A 26,329-nucleotide genomic window follows, 5' to 3' on the forward strand; every position below is an offset into this window, starting at 1 on the left:
AATAACCAACTTCCAATGAAGTTAATTTTATTGAATCATAAGACGTACATGATGCTTCTTTACGAGCACAACGAACTGCACCCGAACACAGCTCACTTCAGCCCCAGTCCCATGTACGCCACAGGCACTGGTGAAACTGGTGAAACACAGCTTTTGTCAACCTTTGAGTGAGGCACTCATAGGCGGATCTAGAGGGGGGGGCGCGTGGGCATGTATCCCCCCCCCCTCCAGACCCTTAAAGAATATGCAAGATTTTTAATACGGTCCCGTTATCATTTCGTTCATTTTGTATTACGGGGTATCCTTGTGCCCCCCCCCCCCCCCAGAACAAAATCCTGGGTACGGCCTTGCTTGTGCCCCGCCCCCAGAAAGAAATCCTGGATCCGCCCCTGGAGGCACAAATAACAACCAACAAATGAACGATAGGAAATGAGCAGGTCTTGTTTTACTGATATCGCCGAAAAAACGGCCAACATGCCAACCTCTAATAGCATTGACTTTTAGGGAACGTTATTCAGATACCATCATTTTTAAGCAGAGGTATTCGACAAATTACAATTAAGCTTGGTATGGTATTGTGGAAGTAATAGCACATTACTATCATTTATCTTTTTGTTGTTTGATCTATTTAATATGGGAAAATGCGACGTCAAAGAAGTCCAGCAAACCACCATCTATATTCAGCAAATCACTGCAAAACCCAGATCTCCAGCAATTTTACGAAAGGAAATACGTAGGTTTTGTTTTACCAATATCGCCGAAAAAACAGCGAGGAATCCAAACAAATCTACTATTATCTCAGGCTATGCTTCACTTCAGAGAGGATTAACCTTGACTACGTCACCCAGTTGGCGGGGAGGGGAGAGAGGGAGTAGGAGGGAGGGGGAAGAGCGGACAGAGGGGAAATCGTCAAGGAGACGATGTCCGCATGAGCTATCCGTCAGCTGTTCGCGACCCGCGACGTCACCAAACCCGTTCCCTCTCTCTCTCTTTTTTCCTCTCCGCGGCGGGGAGGGCGAGTGAGTCACGACTGAAAACAGCTGAGAGAGAGAGAGATAAAGGCCACGCGAGACACTGAACTGCACTGCCGCCGCGTATAACAAAAGCACATGCTCTGCGATCGAAAGGGAATCGCTGACGGCGTGGCGTCATCGCTGTATGGCGACCTCATCAGGCTTGAAGACGGCCCGTATCATAAAAGTCCCCTCGAAGCCGGCCTCCACCTCATTGTCGTCAGGAGGAGGAGATGCGATATCATAAAACCGACCTCAACCTCAAAAACGTCGAATTTTGAAGCCAGCCTCGACTCAAACTTTGAGGTTAGATTGTTGTCGGCTCAAAGCGTTTGAGGTGTCTTCCGCCATTGTGAGAAGATGGATGCTTTCCCGAATGTGAAGGATTAATACGATCTGGAAGAGTTTTTGGGTCATATTGAGGAAGATGCCTTCGTATATGCACCCAGAATCCGTCTAGCGGATGGAGACAATCCACTAGATTGGTACACGAACGAGGAATTCTTCGTCAGGTACAGGTTTCAAAAAGTAAATATAACCGACGTGTTACTTCCGATGCTACGGCCGGGATAACGCCGACTTGAGAGGCGTTCCTGACCCAAGGTTATTATAATTGCTTGCTTTCCTAAGGTTTTATTCCACGGACAGTTTTCAGGTGAGTGATTTAAATACTTTTCCTAACATATTTGTAGTGGTGTAGTAGTGCATTGATATTTTTTGTTACGTACATCATTGCTTTTATTCTTCTCGCGGTCACTGTATAACTAATAATCATGAAACATCAGGCGCAAATTATATTAGTTGACGAAAGCATTTATATATTAACTTATTATAAGCTAAAGGTGTTACATACGTGCAACTCTCTACGAATTTCAGATAAATGTTTACATAGTATATCATTTATATTCTTCGAAACGCCATAGATAATTATCATGTGTTTCTGTCATTGTTGTAGATAGTCTCTGGCGATTTCCACGAACTGGCTCAGTCGACAATGTCGAAGTTAATTAAGGCATGCGGTTTTGTTTATTTAAGCTCAATCATGGGCGTACCCAGCGAGGGGCAGCTTCCCCCCCCCCCCAGAAGAAAAAATCGCAAGTCTTTAAACAAAATCTATTCTGAATTTAAACGAAAGCATTCAACAAATTTTATTTAAACCGGTGAAAAATTATACGCACAATACATGTAACTAAAGTAAAACTATTTTTTCATGGAAATAATCTCATACACTAATATTACATCTTGGTTCCCCCCCATTTAAACCATGGCTTGCCCCCCTAGTCATTATCCTGGGTACGCCCTTGTGCACAAATCTGAATCATCTCTCTACATTTATCTTTTGCCTTGGTCAAAGAGAACAATAGAGTTGGAAACCTAATTAAATTTAACTTGTGTTACTACGTCGTAAATGTAATGATTAATACTTCTTTAAAAATATACAATACATTGGTTTGATGATTTGACCCAATTAAATTGCAGGTTATTAGTACAGAAATTACTGGGAAGCTGCCAAAGGTAGTGAAGATTCTTCAATCACACGAGGAATTAGCCACTGCAAGAAGACTTTTGTATCGAGTGGCACACTTTCCTGGGGTTGATTTGATATGATTATTTACCTTAGTATTAGAACAAATACAAGTGATATTTGCTTTGCTCTGCATGTAACAGGTGGTTGCTGGTCCCAGGCTGGAGATTTTGGATATTGTTTGTCGATGGCCTGGGTCTACACACGATGCTGGGATCTTCCACAACAGCTGACTGTGTCTCCGCTTCAACAGAGATGAAGTCAATGGCTTATTGCTGGGAGATAGCGTAGCTAAGATACCTTTACACACCAGTGCGCAACCCAGCCACACCAGCTGAGCATAGGTTGGTTAGAGGAAAAAATAAATTATCTAACTTTTATTGAAAAGGGTGATGTGCAGTGACAAAATGATTTCATGGAAATGATAGCGGTTGTATACAAATTATTTATTTTTTTCAGGTACAATGCATCACACATTGCAACCAGATCTGCAGTGGAGAGGGCATTTGGGATATGGAAGAGGCGATTTCCCTGCCTCTCAATGAAAATGAGAACAGCCACTCAAACATCAGCTAAAATAATACTGGCTTGAGCTGTGCTCCACAACGTGGCCATCAGCCAGAGGGAGCCAGTTCCAGAGCACATACAATTGCAAGATCCCCATGCTGATGTTCCAATACCTGCCGTGCAAAATAGAAATCTCAGTGCCATAGTTGAAAGAAGGGCTTTCACTAATCGCTACTTTACCTTCATCCAAGGATAACTGCATGCTGTAAGGTGAAAGAGGGAGGTGGGGAAACTTCTCACACAGTGGCGGTTTGCCCATAAGGACTCTCGGACGCCGCCCCTCCCAAATATTTGAAAAAGTAAAAAAAAATAAATATCCATTAATTTATAATTATACATCTGATTAATCAAAGCGTTTTTTCAGTCCCATGCATCGAAAGTGTTGGAAAAACACGAAAAGAAATAGCGCGAGAAGTTCGTATTTGTAGCCGTGGGGCGCTGGCCAGAACGTCCCAATCCATCCCCATGCAGTTATATGGAGAGTGGTAGTGGTGGGGGCCGCTGGTGCTATGACGCGTCTAACGTTGTGTCTTATGGAAGTCTTGGGACGTCGTCCGAAAATGCGCAGAGCGACGTATGAGTTGATATCGCTGCGCAGGCCGGCGGGCGTATAATCTGGCGTCTACTTGGTGCTGCCACAGAAAAGGGACCTACGGAATCAGAATGGTCACTGTACTGGGTGTAGTTATACGATTTTAATTTTTAATTACTGGTAGGTATTGCTACAGTAAATTAATTATCCCATTATGCTTGCGTTTTTTTGGTGTTTGAATTCCGGAACACATAAAATCCAACCAGTTAAAGGCCGTATTGACGAAGGAAAACTATTCTCGAGTATTTGACACAGTTATCTTATGATTACGAATTTCAAGAACCTTGGGGAAACTAATATTATAATGTTTAGGCCTGAACAATGTATTCATATATTCCCGATGTTTAGAAATGCGGTACCTATTTTTCAGATAAATTTATCAAAAGACCTGCAGTATTAGGAAAAATCAGTTTACATTCCCCACTGATTTATAATTTAAGAAATAGGCGCGTGCGTGATAGGGTGAAGGATTAAACATGATTTAACCCGTAAAACGTGACTTTAAATAGAGTCATTCAATGAATGTCAAGAAGTGCCGCGTACAACGCACCTTTTGTGTGTAGGTTCATCATTTTTCTAGCCGTCCTTGTTTTTTTAGTTCATGTTCACCTAATTCCTCAGCGGCAGAGCGGTAGCTGTCTGACGGAAAATGTCCACTTCGGTCTGATTAAAGTGGCTTCGAAGAGTTCATATCAGTGCGGAGATCCTTACAACTCCTATCTGTGGCTCAGAGTCGTCTTCTTTTACGATCTAGAATTTATATTCTATTATATCATGGCAATGATTTCGAAGGCATGGTTATTCCAAATGCGACCCGTTGGCGTCTCGTGTGTTTGCCACATATGAATCTTAGACTCAAGGAGATGGTCCGTGACGTCCTTGTTTGTTTGAATGCCTTTGCTGATCTTAAATTCGTCCGTCAGCTGAATCAGCATTAGTGGACCACGACTTCTATCTCCCTTGAGTCGTCCTTATAGTAACGGCAAGACTCTCGGAAGGAACGGAGTGAAATGAGTTCAGACATCATTTTCGAGGAGTTAACTGTGCGTAATTGCCGATTAAGAAGTTTCTTAGCGCTGTGTGTACATTCAAGAAGACAATTTTGAATTAATCAACATTGCTTTTTTTTAGGGAAATATAGGGAAAAATTGTCCCAATTCTGTGTCCAGGCACCTTGTTCTTTTTGGTCGTATTTTTCGTCGGCCTATTTTGTGTCGTCCCTTGTTTATTTATAGACTAGTGCCCTTGCCATGCGTTCAATGGGAAAGAAATTGTTGTCCGGCGCTGATTTCAACGAACTTGTAATTGATCACTTTGCTGGACAAAAGGAAAGAAGGATGGACTTCTGCAATATAACTAAAGGCATATGAGTATTTAAGATTTTGTTAAAAATGTGTGAGAAATGTTTAATTATTGATTTTAAATCATACTGTATTCAAGAAACAACGCGAACACCGCCATCAAAGTGTACATCTGCAATGGCAAAGCGCGCGCATTCTAGTAGTGTTTTTTGCCTAGTGGAAGTCTGTGACACTCCCCTCCCTCCTCAGGTGTTACAAGTGTCATTGCTACCTAAATCATTGCAAATGTTGTATAGATTTGACAAATAACGCATTATGATTGCAAAACGAACAACAGAAGTGTATTGCGGGCATATCCGCACGAATGTAGACGCTAAAACCTAAAGTTACGTATTTTCGTTTGTATTTGCAAAATATCGCAGCAAATATATTTTTATTCTTCAAGATCATTGATCAGTATCATCGAGAGTCCGGACTAAGCCGATCCGTATGACCGAGAGTCTACTGCATTTAGTATTTATTAATCAAGCTTTATTAGGAAAACTAGGTATTTTTGTTGAAAAAAACGGGACGTATGGCATCACAGAATTTAATTCCTAGATTGCCGTAAAAACTTAATAAAATACACGAAATATTAAAAAATTATGACCCCCCGGTGGAGTGCGCCCCCCCTACCATTTGACTCACGAGCCGCCACTGTTCTCACAACATGATTGAAAATAGGAGAATGGGATGTCTGGGCTCTGAATAGGAAATGAAATTGTCAGGAGGGTAATGAAGCAATGTAATGTATGCAAGACATCAAGAGACCGCAAAAGCATAGCATAGAGTGCACAATGTCACGCCATGATCATTTTGTTACATACATACATGAAAACAGAGATAAATCAGGTTTTAAATTATGACAAATAATGGTTGGCTGCTGATAGTGGTAAATGATATTTTTGAGGGGTTAAACAATATTAGCATGTCTATATTGTGGTGCATGTAAACTTTTGAGATCCAGTTTCAAATTAAATTGGCTTTTGGTAGCATAATCCCTGATATACTATATCATGTTCCACAAAACCTTATAATAGTCTGACCTTGGTTTCGACTTGGTACAATATGTCATTCTCAAAAGATAAAATACATGTTTTATGTTCTTATACTGTTTTGGAAAGGTGAAGGGGGGTAAAGACAAGTCATTTGAAGGTATAAGATCAAACAGTATAAGGTATAAGAAAACAGTATAAGATCACCAAACATGTATTTTAACTTTTGAGAATGACATATTGTACCAAGTCGAAACCTAGGTCAGATTATTAAAAGGTTTTGTGGAACATGAAATAGTGTATCAGTGATTATGTTTCAGCTGTCACACACCTCCACCACCCACCAATATCACCACCCACCCTTGGATTGGAAATTGGTTTTTACTTAAAATACTCCCAAGTACAGTGTTTGTTTAAATAAATGTTGTGACTAATTACAGCTTTTCTTATTATAACTAGGTGATGCTGCCTTTGACATTAGTGGACATGCTGCACTGTCTGCTCCTTGGCTCATAATAATTATCACTGGATATTAACTGATTAGATTATGTAATTATTTTAACAAAAGAAAATTCTCTAAAATCATATGCTTTCCTACTACCTGTAACTGTGTATTACATTATTTTCTTTTCCAGATAATATGTTATTGTTAACTTGTTATACCTGCTAAAGTATATGATTACTGAGGTTTCTGCCAAAATTTATGTATTTTATCCCTGCTCTTGCAATAATTAAAAAAATATCAAGCAACTGATGCCTTTTTTTTCTAATATATTATTGAATAAAATCTTAGGTGATTATTTCCCAGATAAATTTAAATTCTAACCAAAAAATAATTTTATTACTAACTATATTGTAAAAATCAAAGAGTGCAGATAGTGATGCAAGCAATGATTTAGTTAGATAATGATTCAAAATTTCCTATTTAGCTTTGCATGAAAATGTATATTTTTTCCTAGGTCACTACTTGACAATGTTTATTGTGGTTTTTACCAACTAATGACAAATTAATTGATTGAATGACCCAGAGGAAAATTCTGCAAATTCCATACCCCCGAAATTAATAACTTTCTTAAATAAATACAGTTAAAAGAAGCAACACCAATTGACCAGCATGCATATTAAGGGATAAACAGGCATTGTAAAGAAAACAATTTCATGCCATATCAGATAAATATATTTCAGGCCATGCAGGCAGAAGCAGATTATTTTGTGCAATTTGGTAGTACAAGGACATAATTGAGTGTATGCAGTCCGTCATAAGCAATGCAAGATGTTGGCAGAAATAATCATGGACATGCAGCAATTGAGGAAGGCGTTGGAGAGAGGAAAAGGGTGCTTGGAGCGAAAGCAAGCGACAAGCACCACCCAGAGCTATAGGCACATGGAGTGAATCACAGCAGTGGAGGTAAACCAACAGCACCAAGGGCACTCAGGAGAGATGGATGCAAGGTTGTAGCACTCGAGGAATTGCAAGTAGAATATAAGCAGCACCTTTCACTTACTATATTGTTGCTAGAAAGAAAAGAAAATTAACAATTAATCATCTAAAATTCCAAGGCACTCTTCCACTATGCCCCTGCAAGTACAAATTGTCATTATTAAATGTAACTAAAAATGCAGCCTGTTATTTATATTATTCAAGTATTATCATGAATTTGTGTAGGTACATGAATGCCATTTTATGAATTATAAGTTACTCAGGAATCAGTCAAATCCACATGGAAGACAGGAGAGATAAAAAACATACTATTATTTAAATGATGCAAGTAAGATATAAAAACAATAAGCATACATTAACATAAGAGTTCCTAAAGTGACTAAGTTATATAAGGATCTACAAACAGAGATACCATACCCGCTTATGTTCTACTTCCATTGCATGCAATGTTCTTTGATGCTCCAATTCCTCGAGTGCTGCCTGAATCCTTATCTGCCGCAGAAGAGCTTCATCCTCTGCGGCAGCCTGCCTCATCTTCGCTTCATCATCTGAGGCAGTCTGGATTCTGGCTAACCTTGCATCCAACTCCCTTTGATGAGCTTCAGCTCTTGTGAGAGCCCTTGGTGCTGTGGTGTTTCTGGTTCCCCCCACACAGTCTGTTGGCTGCTGTGGAGAGGGACCAGGTCCCATAGGGGACTGTAGGGTATCCACAGCCTGCCTTGGCTCCGAAGCAGAGCCAGAGACAACAGCTGTGGATCCCACAGCTTCCACTATGGGTGTCTCCTCCAACTGGTGGGGTTCACTCCATGACCCAGCGGCATCTTCATTTTGAAAAATAAAATGGATAAACGAATTTAATTTTTAGTGGTGAATACTTCTGATGAATATTTCTCGGGCTTGCAACCAGGTTAAATCTTGAAATTGGACTTCCATTAAATAACACAGCCTTGAGGATGGGAGACAAATAGTCTTCCGAAACGTTGGCTTGCATAAAAGCTTTAACCTGGTTGCAAACATGAGAAATAATTGTCATAAAATGGATACTTTCAGATATGACTACATGGAATTATTACTTATGAATGTTATGTTACAAGTTTCATAGTATCATGGAAAATCTTTGAAAATCAATAACTGATTATTTTAAAGGCCATTGCACAGCACAACACCCAAGATCCCCGGCAAAAATATCCATTGACCTAGGCAGTGGCAGCCTGTGACTTAGCCAGTGATTCTTGATTTTAAAACAAATCACTGGTCATGTTGAAATATGGCGAGATAAACTATTTTTAAATTGACTGATTTGTTCAATTTTTGACTTAATATATCTATGTTTTAACTTAAAATATCAATTACATATTGATCACTGTCAAGCCCACTGGCCCAATGTCACTGGGCAAATCACGGTCTCACTGAGTAGTCACTGAATTCACTGTGTACATCACTGAAAAGTCACTGTATATTTTTGCCAGGGATAAGAAAAATAGTGCATGGGTATTTAGGTATCCTTGAACATTACTTCCACTCATTAGTGCAATCTAATTATGTCTTGATAAATTTTGAGGTGTACAGTTGACAGAATTTTGTTCGACAAAAATATTAAATAAGTAATCAACATTATTAATGAATACATTTCAATGACCCGTTGAACTTACCTTCTCCTCCGAGGTCTCCATCAATGATAACAAAGTCTTCAGGGCCGCTGGGTGCTTCCATCAATCGATCACTATCCCCAACTGACAACAGATGGTGATCGATCGATGGAATTGCCACTTCCAACTCTGGGATGGTGCTGTCTTTCGACGTGGATGGGCAAGGTCCTCCGCCTGTACCCATCCGACGTCGTGCTTCCTCTGCTAGCACCCTTTTCCTCCTCATTTTTATATTATCCCACGCCTTCCTCAATTGTCTACAGTGTCGCTAAATAAATGGAAAACAAAGAAACATTTCGTGAAAGATATAACGGCTAAGTAATAACAAATTATAAGTTACACGAATAAAATAAAACCGAAATACATCATAAGATAAGCACAGTTGAACTGATTTACATATATATTCCAGAACCGATCTCGAAAGCGTTATATATCAAAAACTATTTGATTATTAGATCATTCTATATGATGTCGACTTACCTGTCTTACACATCCGTGATTATTAAATTCTTCAGTTAATTTCTGCCAACATCTTGCCTTGCTCAAAACGGACTCCGCATCCGTGCGCTTGCACTCAATTACGTCCTTGTACTTGACCACCAAATTGCACAAAATTTCCTGCTCCTGCCTGGCCATCCGCTCCGACTTAGCCATTTCTGTTTATATTGTTGATATTGGCGGGTATATCCCCGGTCGCATTCGGTGTATCGCTACTGCGCATGTCTGCGAAATTACGATTCGAAAAATTTAACGTGGAACAATACTGGAAGACTGTCAACTCTGAAACCCGAAACATCGTCGACAACAATGCGTCATTTCCGCTGGCTCAAACCCCTCCTCCTATGAACCGAGCTGGAGGAGGGTTTTATGATATGATGCGATCGAGGGATCTCCTCGTCGAGCTAGGCCGGCTTCAAACGAGGCCCTCCTCAGCTCAAACTTCGAGGGGACTTTTATGATACGGGCCCTTGTCTTGCAAGCGGAGACGAGGAGGGATATCCTGCACAGCATACTTCCGATTTCATGACTGGTCGATGAGACATAGGTTCACAATGATGAAATAAATCATGCTTATCGGCAGATAGGCTCAGTCATGAGGATTTTGAAAAGGAAGGATGCTCAAGTCGGTCTCTAAAAATGTTGCGAACCACCGCGCATTTAAATGGGTTTACAAAAGTCGCCACTCGTGCCGCTGGCAGACAAATCGATCCGAGTTTCACGGGGAAATGAGCTATAATTAGGGATGCCAACCAAAATTTACACTCATTTTGGCGTGATTAATGAAATTCATAAGTTTTTAATGATATTCCTCGCAATAGGCTGATTTTTCCTATTATTTTTTTATTGCCTAAATCGAAAGATCATTAATCCTGTAGTACGCATTTAGATTTTAAATGACGATATCTATTTTTCGCGATAAAATGAAAAGTGAAAATTTTCAAGCGCGCGAAAACGTGACGGCTAAGTATGAATGCTGGGCAAATCCCGTCTGACGTTATTCTGGTTCTTGCTGCCGCCGTGTGAGGTGACCTTGGGGCGAGGATATGTGCGCCGCTGCGATGCAAGCAGCTAGCAGGTAGCAGAGTACCCTCCTAGCAGATAGCGCTTGGCTTAAATAAGGATTACTAATACCTTATCAAACGAAGGAAACTTTCCGACCATAGGCAGTTTTAATAGGTGATTATTTAGAGATGTTTCCCTGAGCTCTGTGCCTCATGCATGCATTGGTAATCTCATACGATGCAAAACTCCTATCTACTCGTTCAGAAACTAGGTCCATCCGACGTCACGTGGAGTGGCATCGCATGAGCGCCAATCTGGCCTTTTTCAAATGCAGTTAAAATTGACTATTGCCATTCGTCTGAACTGATATTTCTAAAACCAAATAATTTGTATATTATTGAATACACTAATGGTGGGTAACGAATCGCAATCAATACCTTTCGTTTTCTTTGATGAGGGGAACTACCCTATTGCAAATATAATACTGCAAAATATTGGAAAAAAAGTGGATCGCATTGCACTCATAGCTGCGTCGCGGACATTTTTAAAAGCCGATTAAAATACCACCGAAGTGGCAACAGACCTCAGCCATGTATGGGATGGAATTTGGCCTCCTCTATGCAGTCCCTTAGGGAATACCAATTAAACGTCGGCCTTCATGTAGACCAGCAGTTCCCAACCTTTTTTTTCCTATCATACCCCACTAAATGTATATAAACAAACATTGTGCATCCAAAAATGTAACGTGCACATTTTAATTACATAATTTCACTAAGGGGTAGGTGTCAATTTTAGTTATAAATAATTGTTTAAATAAAACTTTTTAATATCCCAAATAATACGCAAGTATACATACTTCCTGATGAAGAGTTACATCATTCCTGGTGTCCGCTATTTCCGATTATTTTCCGCGTGCCCCCGACTAGTTCGTCGCGTACCCCCTAGGGGTACGCATACCTCCTGTTGGGAAACGCTGATATAGACAATGGCTTGGTGTTACACCCGAGTAGAATTTACCTAAGATGTTCACGAAACGAAAAAAAATACCTCTCAGCTCACTCCACCACTGGAAGAGAGACATTCGCACACACGGTCCTTACATGAACTTACGTCCCCCAGATTAGCATAGTCAGGGTGGTGAAGTACGACGGAGAAGTTCGGAAAAGGGGAAAGTAAGCGCATGGCAAGTACTACGATCAACAAGGCACTTGATCAAGAAATGGAATTCCGAGCCGTATTAGATAACTAGAACTTGTTTTGAAGCATCGAGCAAGTCGCCGACATATTCCCTCCATGAAAGGTGCTTTCCCAAGCTCCACAAAGTAAGAGAAAAATTCCTCTTCCAAAACTCGCTGCAGAGAACAGCCAGAGACCTTCGAAATCATAGAAGGTATATGTAAATTGTAAATTTTGCGATTAAAATCTTTAAAAAAATTATCCCAACCGCGTTACTCGCGATTTCCGGTTTTCGAAAATAGTTTCTTGCAGTCCGACAATCATCTCTTGCGCAAGGTCATTAGCTTTCATGGGGACTATAGTAGCAAGCAGTAGTAAGGTTATCATTATTATTATAGTATTCTGCCGATTTAGGTAGGTTTCCACTCTAGGAGTGATCAGGGAGCCTCTTTAATTAATTATTAAAAATTAATACTAAGTGATTTAAAAATTTATAACAATGAGGAAATTACTCAGGGACGACTTTCAGGACAGATACGAAAAAAGTAATTTCCTCACGTAAAAAATATTTAAAGTCTGAAACACTACGAAGATATCAAATGGATATGTTAGTTTATAATGAGTGAAGCGTATTATTGACCCATTAATCGGCACACGATACACTGGTGGCTGTGAACCCACGATCATTAATTATATCACAGATACTATTAATGCGTATTAATAGAATTTTGTTTACAGCAGAGAACGCAGAGCTATAAAAAAGTTCATAAACAGGCAGGCTCATTAATTGGATCCTGTTAGTCCTGTATAGACGTCTAACGCACGCTTGAACCTTAGTGACCAAACAGTCGGCTCTAGAAATATAACACCGAAACACCAGTAACCGCGGCCATTTATAACACTCGCCAAAATATTTCGACATGGCCTGCTTATTGGAAAGAATCATATTCGATGGGAATAACCATCCCTCTGGTCACATTGCGAATGCGTAAATCCACCAAACGAATAACGGTTGCGTCACATCACCATTTCACATTTCAGATACATACAGTTGATGGAAGATTGCTTGAAATCAAACAATATACTCTCTCGTAAAAAAAGAAAAAGCAACATGCCAGAGAAAGGAATTATTCAAGCTGAAACATTAGGGGCCGTCAGCTAAGAAACTTCAGGTGAACGAACTAAGTCGCAGAACCAGATCAAAGAACTAGCATTTTATTTTCGGATACCAAAAGAAGCATGGACATATGCTATGAAAAAACCGAAGCGTATAGACACCGAAAGAACATGATATACAAAACAAAATTCTCATTTTCCGATATCGAACATAGTTCTAAACCAAGCTCTTGAGGCTATAGCAGGGGCCTCGGCAGGGGCTTATAACGGTGCCCTCCTAACTCGGGGATGCGAGGTCCCCGCCGAAAAGTTTTATGAAAATTCCATGCTTTGAAATCGAATTTGACACCATTGTAGCAATTAAAAACTAGATTATAGTTAGTAAAGAAAGGCAATTTCGTAAGAGAAAATACCTACTACGAAAAGGGAGAATTTCACAGCTTATTACTATTACGGTGCAATTAGCTATTTAAGAATTTGTTTCCCTTAACTGCAATGAAATCTAAAAAACCTTATAAAATAACTTTTTCCGAATAAGCCTTTCAAAAATACTAGGTTCTCCATTGACTTCTTGCAACTTTATTTCATTCGTTTTCTTTTTGATAATCAATTTATAGTGAGTATGTTGTGAATATAATAAACTAATGAAAGCATAGAATGTTGAAATTGCAAACACAAATTGGTTCAACAAATCAGTCTTTTTTATTGCACCTACCGTACACGCTTCCCGATATACGCAAGCCTTGTGGGGTGCACTATAAGCTCGGGGCCCTTGGCGATCGCCGACCAACTTACCGCCCCTGGCTGTGAAATACATTTTAGTACATTTCAACCTTGGCGAGCAGCTCAAAATTATTACGTCCAGACCCAAAGGTGGTACTGTAAACCACACAATGATAGAACGTAAATTGTAAATTTTGTGCCTAAAATCGTTAAAATAATAAGCCCGCCCGCGTTACTCGCGATTTCCGGTTTTTCGAAAATAGTTTCTTGCAGTGCGAAAATAATCTCTCTCACAATGTCATTAGCTTTCTTGGGGACTGTAGTAACAAGCAGTAGTAAGGTTATTATTATTATTATTATAGTATTCCACCGATTAAGGTAGGTTTCCACTCTAGAAGTGATCTGGGAGCCTCCCTTTCCTTCCAGCACTGCGTTCTTCCGTTTACTGTAAGGCGTATTCCCCTTCAATCTTCCTAAAAATCCTATTCTCTTCCTTCCCCTTCATCGTTTCCCTAAGGTAACATCGGAAAAAAATTATCACGACAAAAATTCCATAAACATTATATTAGCAGGCGTAACTCCTCGATCATTCTCGTTATTCAAAAATGAAAATAAATTAACCAGTAACGTTTCACGGATTTCTAATGGAAACGACTTTGGTTTCAACTGTACTATAGTCATTATCAAATGCCCTTTCCCGGAGACCTGACTTCCCGTATGCATGGAGCCCTTAAGTAAAATAAATTCAAGTGCAAAACATTTCAGCGAGACGTGAGGAGGGATTTGGAACGGGATGTGAAAATATGAGTACACAAAATTGCTGCTAATAACTTTGATTTAACGCGACATATCTTGTGACATGGTTCAAATCAGTATTTATAAATGAGATGACTAAATTAAAAGAGCACACCGCACAGATAGTAGCAAGATTAGATTCGACAGTAACGAGTACGTATGTCATTTCCCCACGTGATGATTGCTAATATTAGTGATTATTAGAAAGGATGGAGACAATGAATAAAAGAAAAAGGTCATATTCAGAGATAAACACAATATGCGGCGATGAAATCTAAACATAAAATTGGAATAAAAAAGCCAATGCGATATAGAAGTCAATAAAATTAGTCCGGCTATAACAAGCTGAATGCTTTCGCAAGTAATTTTATAGACTCCACAAAGTATCCTACCAAATACGGTAACTTTCTCTGACCTGTTGTATTATGATAAATTATTATTTATTATTTGCTCTCTCTGATCAACATAAAATTCTACATAAGGGGCACTCGCTTAATCTAGGAAAAGTGAAGACAAGTACGAATGGTGCCCTTAAAATTAATACTAAGGGATTTAAAAGTTGATATCAAATGAGGAAATTACTCAGGGACGACATTCAAGTCAGATACCAAAAAAGTAAATTCCTCACATAAAAAATATTTAGTCTGAAAAACTACGAAGATATCAAGTGGATACGTTAAATCATAATGAGTCAAGCGTATTATTGACCCATTAATCGGCACACGATACGCTTGTGGCTGTGAACCCACGATCATTAATTATATCACAGATACTATTAATGCGTATTAATAGAATTTGTTTACAGCAGAGAACGCAGAGCTATAAAAAAAGTTCATAAACAGGCAGGCTCATTAATTGGATCCTGTTAGTCCAGTATAGACGTCTTACGCACGCTTGAACCTTAGTGACCAAACAGTCGGCTCTAGAAATATAACACCGAAACACCAGTAACCGCGGCCATTTATAACACTCGCCAAAATATTTCGACATGGCCTGCTTATTGGAAAGAATCATATTCGATGGGAATAACCATCCCTCTGGTCACATTGCGAATGCGTAAATCCACCAAACGAATAACGGTTGCGTCACAGCAACATTTCACATTTCAGATACATACAGTTGATGGAAGATTGCTTGAAATCAAATAAAATACTATCTCTAAAAAAATAAAAAGCAACATGCCAGAGAAAGGAATTATTCAAGTTGAAACATTAGGGGCCGTCAGCTAAGAAACTTCAGGTGAACGAACTAAGTCGCAGAACCAGATCAAAGAACTAGCATTTTATTTTCGGATACCAAAAGAAGCATGGACATATGCTATGAAAAAACCGAAGCGTATGGACACCGAAAGAACATGATATACCAGGGTTGGGCACGAATCACCTAATATTGATTCGAGTCACGAATCACGAATTATGGAAGAAATTAGATTCGACGAACGAATCACGATTCATGCCTGGAAATTTGATTCAAATCTCGAATCATGAATTATGTGATTTTTTCCTTAAAATATGATTCGTGCGGTTCACGAATCACGAATCATATTTTAAGGAAAATCATTGTGCCATTTCAGATTGACAATAACACTAAGTAATGGTCACATTATGAACATTGGTCCCATTATTGGGAACCTATACCAATTTTTTCGCCTGTTAATTAAAACTTGTGCAGATGCAGTGTGAATCAACGGGATATCATAAATTACCAGAATTTCTGTACATCAACATCCTGCAAGCCAAAATAAAGGTTGTGGTAGGGGGTGAATTCTCACCAAACATGCACTGCATATCGTGCATAAAAAAGAGTTGGCAATAATGTACTAGTCTAAACCGCACTATTAAAAAAATAAATCTAGCAAAGTAAGAATGCAAAATATATGCCGTTAGTTGGGTTACCTTCACGTCCTAAAACCTGCATGAAGCTACCTATGATATACATTGATTCACTCGTAGTGGACATATTAACCTCTATTAATATCCCTAATTTCAAGAGGAAAAAAGGAATTTAGAATCATAGGTTGGCGATCAATTCATCTATTTTTTTTATTATTAAAAAAATTACAAACGTTGCTATCAAGGCATTCAGCATACTGCCTCGGGATATGAAATTAAAAACTTCAAATAATTTTAAAAACATGGCCCGGAAATGGTTGTTTCCATTCTCTTCATAGAAACCATTAATTAAAAAAATAATGGACAGAAGATGACAACAATGCCCCCCGGATTGAACAGCTATATAAGCGCAGAAGGGAAGGCCTGCAGTTCATTTCTGCTCAGAGGACGATGGAAGAGTGTTACATTAAGTAACGAGTACATTACGAAAAACATTAGCCACGAATTTTCTCACTCAGCTGGAAACCCAAGAAAAAAACAATATCATATAAAAAAACTTATTAGAGACAGCAATATGGTTGATTGCCTTTCAGAAATATTAACTTCTCAAACACCTTGTCCGACATTTTTGATCTTTCTGGTTTCAAAATAAAGTTACCCCATGAAAATAGTCTCTCCACTGGACCAGAAGAACATATTGGGGTATTGTATTAAATAAAAATTTTACGAATATTAGGATAGCCCTGAGTAAAACATTTGAAGGTTTTATCTGAATCAGCCATAAAAGAAGCAAACTCTGACTTCGAGATGTCTTGCTTTTACTTGGTGAGGCTAAAACATAAAAATCTGAGTCCTCTTCACTATTACTGGGGATAGATGGTGTGCCATTATTCTTGACTTCTTCCAAACAATTTAGGCACAGGTTAGTAATTCGCTTACTATCAATATTACTCACATTATTTGGCAACCAAAGCATTTTGAACTGAGGGTGGAATGCTGCTGCCAGTATTGCATCATTCACTTCTGGAGATAGATTATAATATTTGCTAAAACGAGTGTTCAGAGCGGTCAACAACTCAGGAATTAAATATAAAGTATAGAGCAGTGGCTTCTCCAGCTGATCCGCAAGTTTCTTGCGTATTGAGAATAATGTGGGTAGAAGTTGTCCATAGAAACAGCTGTTCCCACTTTGAAGCACATCAATGGCTTGTGCAATTGGTCGCAAGCAAGCAATGAATTCTTCCATATAGTCAAATTCTGTATCAAGAATAATTGCTTCATGTCCAGTTTCCGTAACACATCGTTCATTTTTGGCCTCAATTTTACAATTTGAGAAACTGCATCAAACAGTGAATTCCACCGAGTAGGGCAAGGGTATACGAGACTACAATCAAGAATTTCAGTAATTATTTCTGAAGATTTAGGCCTACGTGATGCATTCCAGATATAACTACACTTTGCCATTACAGATTTGTGCAAGCGATTAACCAAAGATGGAGAGTTCTTGAGAATTTTTGTTAAATCTGTAGTTGCAATTAAGGATAATGTATGAGAAAAACACCGCAAATGTTTGGGTAAAAACCTGTCTTCTTCTAGATCTTCACATGCCATATTTATTGAGCCAAAATTCAGATCAATGCAAAGCTCTTCAATGTCGCTATCATCTTCATGAATGGGCAAATCTGTAAACAATACGAAAACTGATTCAGCAAAGACATTGAATTTTTATGCATAAATTGTACTGTAAGAAATTCGTCAATAATAGTATCATATTATTGTCTTAAGTTATTACCATCGCTGTCTATATTTATTATTTCACTGCAGCCAAACTCTTTGAATGCATTTACGAAGTTAGACCCATTATCCGTAATCATTGTGGCAACTTTCTCATTGCTTAACCCAAAACTGATGAAAATATTGTGTAGAGTGTCTGCTATATTCTTGTAATCATGTGTACCTTTAAATCGAACACATGATAAAACAGCACTTTCACGAGTCAATGTTTCATCATTTATCTGGAAACATAAATCAGTTAGCATATTTGATCAATTAATAAATAACGCTAAGGCCACAAAAGGCTTTATATAATATTATTTTACAACTTACCCAATGAGCTGTGACACCAAGGAAGCTTCTATGTTTCGTGGACCAAATATCTGCAGTAGAAGTCATAAATTGAATCTCTGTAAATTTGCTTGCCAAAGTTTGGTTTACATTTTCAAACATGAGGTTTAATTTTCGACCCATCGTTCTCCTCGACATGATCTGAACCGAAGGATCAATATCTATCAAAGGATAAAATACATCAGCACATAAAGTAAAAACAGAGTGTATTAGAAAAAAGTTGATGTAGGACGTCATTAGAAATGTGAGAAATACCATCACAGAGTTCATTGTATAATCAATAAATTCCCTTAACCACTTGCTGGCCTGGGAAAACTTACGTTAAAACATTCGCATAAAATTTTCATCTTCCACAGTGCGGACAGGCTTCATGCTATGAATAATGTAGTGCATTATATCTTTGTTCAGCATTTCATTATTGATTTTCACTCTCATACATTTGGAAGAAACAAAGTTAGTAATTTTCTTCTGCTGAATTTCACCAGTCCGTTTGGCATTCTTCTGTGATTTATATTTTTTATAACTTTGTAATGCGTTGTGAACCAACTAAAAAGCAATGATAACGCACAATTTTAATAAATTTGGAATCAATCATACTGTTTTCAATAAAAAGTTGATCATTTTTTCGTACTTTAAGATGCCGAGTAAAATTTGAAGTGCTGCCTACCACTCCTTTAACCACTTTGTTTACAGGCAAGCAAAGCTGACATTGGGCAGATATATATTTCTCAGATTGACTTACAATTTGGAAAAATTTTCCATCAAAAATTAAATTTGATGGGGCACGGTAATTAGTACCACCTTCAGCAACGTTATCACTAAGACCATGATTTACCTCACCTGAAATGACACGATTTCTATTACAAAAATCACTTTGTAGTGTTTACGAATTTGAGTTAGTGAAATGATTAATAAAAGTAGAGTAAGAATTATAGGTAAGCATAAACTGCAATAACAGGTTACTGGTACTGGCCATTTCTCCAGACTGCCTTCTTCACATTTTCGTCTTGCGTCTTACTATTTTCAAATTTCATTTCTATCTTGTCAATTCGTTCAAAACAATTGAAAGTCACATTTGAACGAATTTACAGTGCAAAATATATTTTTGAATTATCCGAATTGCACTTCTGACTTGTACGTATAAGGCAGTGAAATTAATTCGTGATTCGTCAGTGAATCGTGAGCAGCATCACAAATATTCGACTCACGAATCACCTCAATTAGTAAAGAAAAAAGTCGACTGGCGGTTCACGAATCACGAAAAAAAATGATCCGAATCACGAATCACAATTCACAGTTTGTGATTCGCGAATCATGATTTGTGATTCATGAAGACGAATCATGCCCATCCCTGTGATATACAAAACAAAATTCTCATTTTCCAAAATCGAACATAGTTCTAAAACAAGCTCTTGAGGCTATAGCAGAAGCCTCGGCAGGGGCTAATAATGGTGCCCTAATTACTGGGGGATGCGGGGTTCCTGCCGGAAAGTTTTATGGAAATTCCACGCTTGGAAATCAAGTTTGACAACATTGTAGCAAATAAAAACTAGATTAAAGTTAATAAAGAATGACTATTTCGTAAGAGAAAATACCTACTACGAAAAGGGAGAATTTCACAGCTTATTACTATTACGGTGCAATTAGCTATTTAAGAATTTGCTTCCTTTAACTGCACTGACATCTAAAAAACCTTATAAAATAACTTTTCCGAATAAGCCTTTCAAAAAAACACTAGGTTCTCTTAACTTCCTGCAACTTTATTTTATTCGTTATCTTTCTGATAATCAATTTATAGTGAGCATGTTGTGAATACAATCAACTAATGAAAGCGTAGAATTTTGTAATTGCAAATAAAATTGGTACAACAAATCAGTCTTTTTTATTGCACCTATCATACACGCTTCCCGATATAAACATGCATGGTGGGGTGCACTATAAGCTCGGAACCCTTGGCGATCGCCGACCTACTTACCGCCCCTGGCTGTGAAATACATTTCAGTACATTTCAACCTTGGCGAGATGCTCAAAATTATTACGTCCAGACCCAAAGGTGGTACTGTAAACCACACAATGATAGAACGTAAATTGTAAATTTTGTGACTAAAATCGTTAAAAAATTAAGCCCGCCCGCGTTACTCACGATTTCCTGTTTTTCGAAAATAGTTTCTTGCAGTGCGAAAATAATCTCTCTCACAATGTCATTAGCTTTCTTGGGGACTGTAGTAACAAGCAGTAGTAAGGTGATTATTATTATTATAGTATTCTACCTATTAACATAGGTTTCCACTCTAGGAATGATCTGGGAGTCTCCCTTTCCTTGTAGCATTGCCTTCTTTAGTTCACTGTAGGGCCCACTCCCTTTCAATCTACCTAAAATCCTATTCTCTTCCTTCCCCTTCCTCGTTTCCCTAAGGTAACATCGGAAAAAAATTATCACGACAAAAATTCCATAAACATGATATTAGATGGCGTAACTCCTCGATCATTCTCGTTATTCAAAAATGAAAATAAATTAACCAGTAACGTTTCACGGATTTCTAATGGAAACGACTTTGGTTTCAACTGTACTATAGTCATTATCAAATGCCCTTTCCCGGAGACCTGACTTCCCGTATGCATGGAGCCCTTAAGTAAAATAAATTCAAGTGCAAAACATTTCAGCGAGACGTGAGGAGGGATTTGGAACGGGATGTGAAAATATGAGTACACAAAATTGCTGCTAATAACTTTGATATTACTCGACATTTCGTGTGACATGGTTCTAATCAGTATTTATGACAGAGATGACTAAATTAAAAGAGCACACCGCTCAGATAGTAGCAAGATTAGATTCGACAGTAACGAGTACGTATGTCATTTCCCCACGTGATGATTGCTAATACTAGTGATTATTAGAAAGGACGGAGACAATGAATAAAAGAGTAAGGTATTATTCAGAGATAAACACAATATACGGCGATGAAATCTAAACATAAAATAGGAATAAAAAAGCCAATGCGATATAGAAGTCAATAAAAGTTGTCCTGCTATAACAAGCAGAATTCTTTCGCAAGTAATTTTATAGACTCCACAAAGTATCCTACCGAATACGGTAACTACCTCTAACCTGGTGTATCATAGTAAATTATTATTTAATATTAGCTCTCTCTGATCAACATAAAACTCTCTATGAGGGGCACTCGCTTAATCTAGGAAAAGTGAAGACAAGTACGAATGGTGCCTTCAAAAGTAATACTAAGGGATTTAAAAATTGATAACAATGAGGAAATTACTCAGGGACGACATTCAGGACAGATACGAAAAAAGTAAATTCCTCACGTAAAAAATATTTAAAGTCTGAAAAACTACGAAGATATCAATTGGATACGTTAGATCATAATGAGTCAAGCGTATTATTTACCCATTAATCTGCACACGATACACTTATGGCTGTCAACCCACGATCATTTATTATATCCCAGATACTATTAATACGTATTAATAGAATTTATTTACAGCAGAGAACGCAGAGCTTTAAAAAAGCGCATAAACAGGCAGGCTCATTAATTGGATCCTGTTAGTCCTGTATAGACATCTAACCCACGCTTCAACCATAGTGACCAAACAGTCGGCTCTATAAATATAACACCGAAACACCAGTAACGCCGGCCATTTATAACACTCGCCAAAATATTTCGACATGGCCTTCTTATGGGAAAGAATCATAGTCGTTGGGATTAACCATCTCTCTGGTCACATTGCGGATGCGTTAAGCCGCCTAACGAATAACGGTTGCGTCACATCACCATTTCACATTTCAGATACATACAGTTGATGGAAGATTGCTTGAAATTAACCAAAAATACTGTCTCGTAAAAATAGAAAAAGCAACATGCCAGAGAAAGGAATAATTCAAGCTGAAACATTAGGGGCCGTCAGCTAAGAAACTTCAGGTGAACGAACTAAGTCGCAGGACAAGATCGAAGAACTAGCATTTTATTTTCGGATGCCAATAGAAGCATGGACATATGCTATGAAAAACCCGAAGCGTCTGGACACCGAAAGACCAAGATATACAAAACAAAATTCTCATTTTCCAAAATCGAACATAGTTCTAATCCAAGCTCTTGAGGCTATACGCAGGCGCCTCGGCAAGGGCTTATTATGGTGCCCTCCTTACTGGGGGATGCGGACTCCCCGCCGGAAATTATTATGAAACTTGCATGCTTGGAAATCGAGTTTTACGCCATTGTAGCAATTGAAAACTAGATTAAAGTTAATAAAGAATTGCAATTTCGTAAGAAAAAATACCTACTACGAAAAGGGAGAATTTCACAGCTTATAACATTTGATTAAATATTACGGTGCTATTATCTATTTAGTGAATTTGTTCCCTTTAACTGCACTGAAATCTAAAAAACCTTATAAAATAACTTTTCCGAATAAGCCATTCAAAAAAACACTAGGTTCTCCTTTAACTTCCTGCAACTTTAATTTTTTTTATAATTAATCTCTAGTGAGCATGTTGTGAATATAATCAACTAATTAAAGCGTAGACTTTTGTAATTGCAAAAAAAATTGGTGCAACAAATTAGTCTTTTTTATTGCTGCTATCATATACGCTCTCCGATATACGCAAGCGTTGTGGGGTGCAATATATGCTCGGGGCCTTTGGCGATCGCCGACCAACTTACCGCCCCCGGCTGTGAAATACATTTCATTACATTTCAACCTTGGGGAGCAGCTCAAAATTATTTCGTTCTGACCCAAAGGTGGTACTTGAAACCACACAATGACAGAACGTAAATTGTAAATTTTTTGACTAAAATCGTTTAAAAAATTAGCCCACACGCGTTACTTGCGATTTCCTGTTTTTCGAAAATAGTTTCTTTTAGTCTGAAAATCGTCTCTTGCGCAACGTCATTAGCTTTCTTGGGGACTGTAGTAACAAGCAGTAGTAAGGTTATTATTATTATTATTATTATTATTATTATAGTATTCTACCGATTTAGGTAGGTTTCCACTCTAGGAGTGATGTGGGAGCCTCCCTTTCCTTCCAGCACTGCCTTCTTCAGTTCACTGTAAGGCCTACTCCCTTTCAATCCACCTAAACATCCTATTCTCTTCCTTACCCCCTTCCTCGTTTCCCTAAGGTAACAACGGAAAAAATTATCGCGACTAAAATTCCATAAACATGATATTAGATGGCGTAACTCCTCGATCATTCTCGTTAATCAAAAATTAAAATAAATTAACCAGTAACGTTTCACGGATTTCTAATGGAAACCACTTTGGTTTCAACTGTGTTACAGTCATTATCAAATGCTCCATACCCGGAGATCTGACTTACCGTATGCATCGAGCCCTTTAGTAAAATAAATTCAGGTGCAAAACATTTCAGCGAGACGTGATGAGGGATTTGGAACGGAATGTGAAAATATGAGTACACAAAATTGCTGCTAATAACTTTGATATTACTCGACATTTCTTGTGACATGGTTCTAATCAGTATTTATAACAGAGATGACTAAATTAAAAGAGCACACCGCTCAGATAGTAGCAAGATTAGATTTGACAGTAACGAGTACGTATGTCATTTCCCCACGTGATGATTGCTAATACTAGTGGTTATTAGAAAGGATGGAGACAATTAATAAAAGAAAAAGTTAATATTCCGAGATAAACACAATATACTGCGATGAAATCTAAACATAAAATAGGAATAAAAAAGCCAATGCGATATAGAAGTCAATAAAATTAGTCCGGCTATAACAAGCTGAATGCTTTCGCAAGTAATTTTATAGACTCCACAAAGTATCCTACCGAATACGGTAACTTTCACTGACCTGGGGCCGTATTCTGTATTTCGTCGGTGCCGCACCGGTCGGTTTCCCTTTCAAGCCCACCGACTGGACATCAAACCGTACCGACAACGGATTCCGCACCGACGACGACACTTTCAGCGATTCTGTAAGGTCGTCGGTTTACTACCAGTCGGTACGGTTCCCCTTCCTTCCCAAACAGGGAAAATCCGAATATATCCGAAGTTTCACGTGTCTCCACCAATGAAAGAAGGGTAAAAACAAGTGAAGACTCATTGGCACAGTTTGTCGTCGTCATTCTCAATCTTTTTATTTGCGGAAATTACGACTTATTGCTAGATTAAGATAAACGATATTGGATAAGTTGTTAACAATGCTTATATAATGTGTGGTAGTAATGCTGTACCTACAGAATCGAAGGAAACAATATTACAACATCACAATAAAGTTTGTATGTGATGGAGATTGTTGTTGCTGGAATGAATTATTGAAACTATCCTTGAGATCGTAGTTTCTTTTTTAAAATATTGGTTCCGTATAATGCTATTTATTCATGATTTGGTAATATAGTTGTCATTAAGTAAGTTCCGTATAAATGTTATCAACGGAAGGTTATACCATTGGCACCGTAGCAGACGAAAATAGCATACCATGGAAGGTGAACGTAGGATTAAAATGCAAATGTAATATTAGAGGAACAAGTTAGGAAATTGTTATAAAAATATGGAGCTGGGTGCAATTAAAAGAAGTGTAATGACGAGGAAGTAAATAAATTGTGATTGGGTGAAATGCATATGTATAAGTTGCGCATTCCAAGTGAGAGAAAATGATAATATTGCGGTAAACCTCATACTTATTAACAAATATCTTCTTTTATCGTCAAGGGAATCAATGGCTGACGATGAAATGAAATATAGTTGCCCGTTACAAATGAAAGAAACTGATACCGTTGTGGCAAACTTCATACTTAAATAAAAAGATCTTATTTCTATGCCGAGAGAAACGCCAAATTGATGATTGAGTGAAATAACAGTCGCCTATTCAGAGTGATATAAAGTGATAACATTGCGGCAAAACTCATATTTAATCAAAAATATCTTTTTTATGTCAAAGGAGCAAATAAATGATGATAGAGAGAAATAAAACCTATTACAAGCGAGTGAAAGTGCGGTAACATAAATGAGAGAAAGTCATTATATGTTAGCAAACCTCATTTTTATTAACCATTATCTTATATTTCTGTCAAGGTAATTAATATAGATGATGACACAGTGAATTATAGAGGCGTATTCGAAGGGGCAGAAAAAGATAACATTGGAGAAAACCTCATTATTTACTCGGTGATGAGGTAAAAACAAAATAAAACGTACAATGCGCACCGGGGAATTCATGAAACCCACTAGTCGGTGGCCGTACCGACACCTCTTTGCTGTCGGTACGGCTACCGACGATCTCCCGTCCTCTCGTCGGTGCCGCACCGACCGGGTTCGTACAGAATCGCACGACTTCTTACCGGGAGTCGGTGTGACGTCGCACCCGACGAATCGGTGCCGCACCGATCGGTTTGGAGTTACAGAATACGGCCCCTGTTGTATTATGATAAATTATTATTTATTATTTGCTCTCTCTGATCAACATAAAATTCTACATAAGGGGCACTCGCTTATTCTAGGAAAAGTACGAATGGTGCCTTTAAAATTAATACTAAGGGATTTAAAAATTGATAACAATGAGGAAATTACTTAGGGACGACTTTCAGGTTAGATACCAAAAAAGCAAATTCCTCACGTAAAAAATATTTAAAGAACTAACTACGAAGATATCAAGTGGATACGTTAGATCATAATGAGTCAAGCGTATTATTTACCCATTAATCAGCACACGATACACTTGTGACTGTCAACCCACGATCATTAATTATATCACAGATTCTATTAATGCGTATTAATAGAATTTTGTTAACAGCAGAGAACGCAGAGCTATAAAAAAGTTCATAAACAGGCAGGCTCATTAATTGGATCCTGTTAGTCCTGTATAGACGTCTCACCCACGCTTCAACCTTAGTGACCAAACAGTCGGCTCTAAAAATATAACACCGAAACACCAGTAACCGCGGCCATTTATAACACTCGCC

General features: G+C 38.2%; 1 long non-coding RNA gene across 1 annotated transcript; it reads right to left on the reverse strand.

Annotated features, from left to right (window-relative positions):
• Positions 1–18,221: 18,221 nt before the first annotated feature.
• Positions 18,222–18,462, reverse strand: LOC124153602. Its single transcript, XR_006863703.1, has 2 exons — positions 18,374–18,462; positions 18,222–18,282 (listed from the first exon to the last, which is right to left on the reverse strand). It is a non-coding gene; the product is annotated as an uncharacterized LOC124153602 (long non-coding RNA).
• Positions 18,463–26,329: the final 7,867 nt, after the last annotated feature.

This window comes from Ischnura elegans, chromosome 1 (genome assembly GCF_921293095.1).
Source record: "Ischnura elegans chromosome 1, ioIscEleg1.1, whole genome shotgun sequence".
Classification (NCBI taxonomy): domain Eukaryota; kingdom Metazoa; phylum Arthropoda; class Insecta; order Odonata; family Coenagrionidae; genus Ischnura; species Ischnura elegans.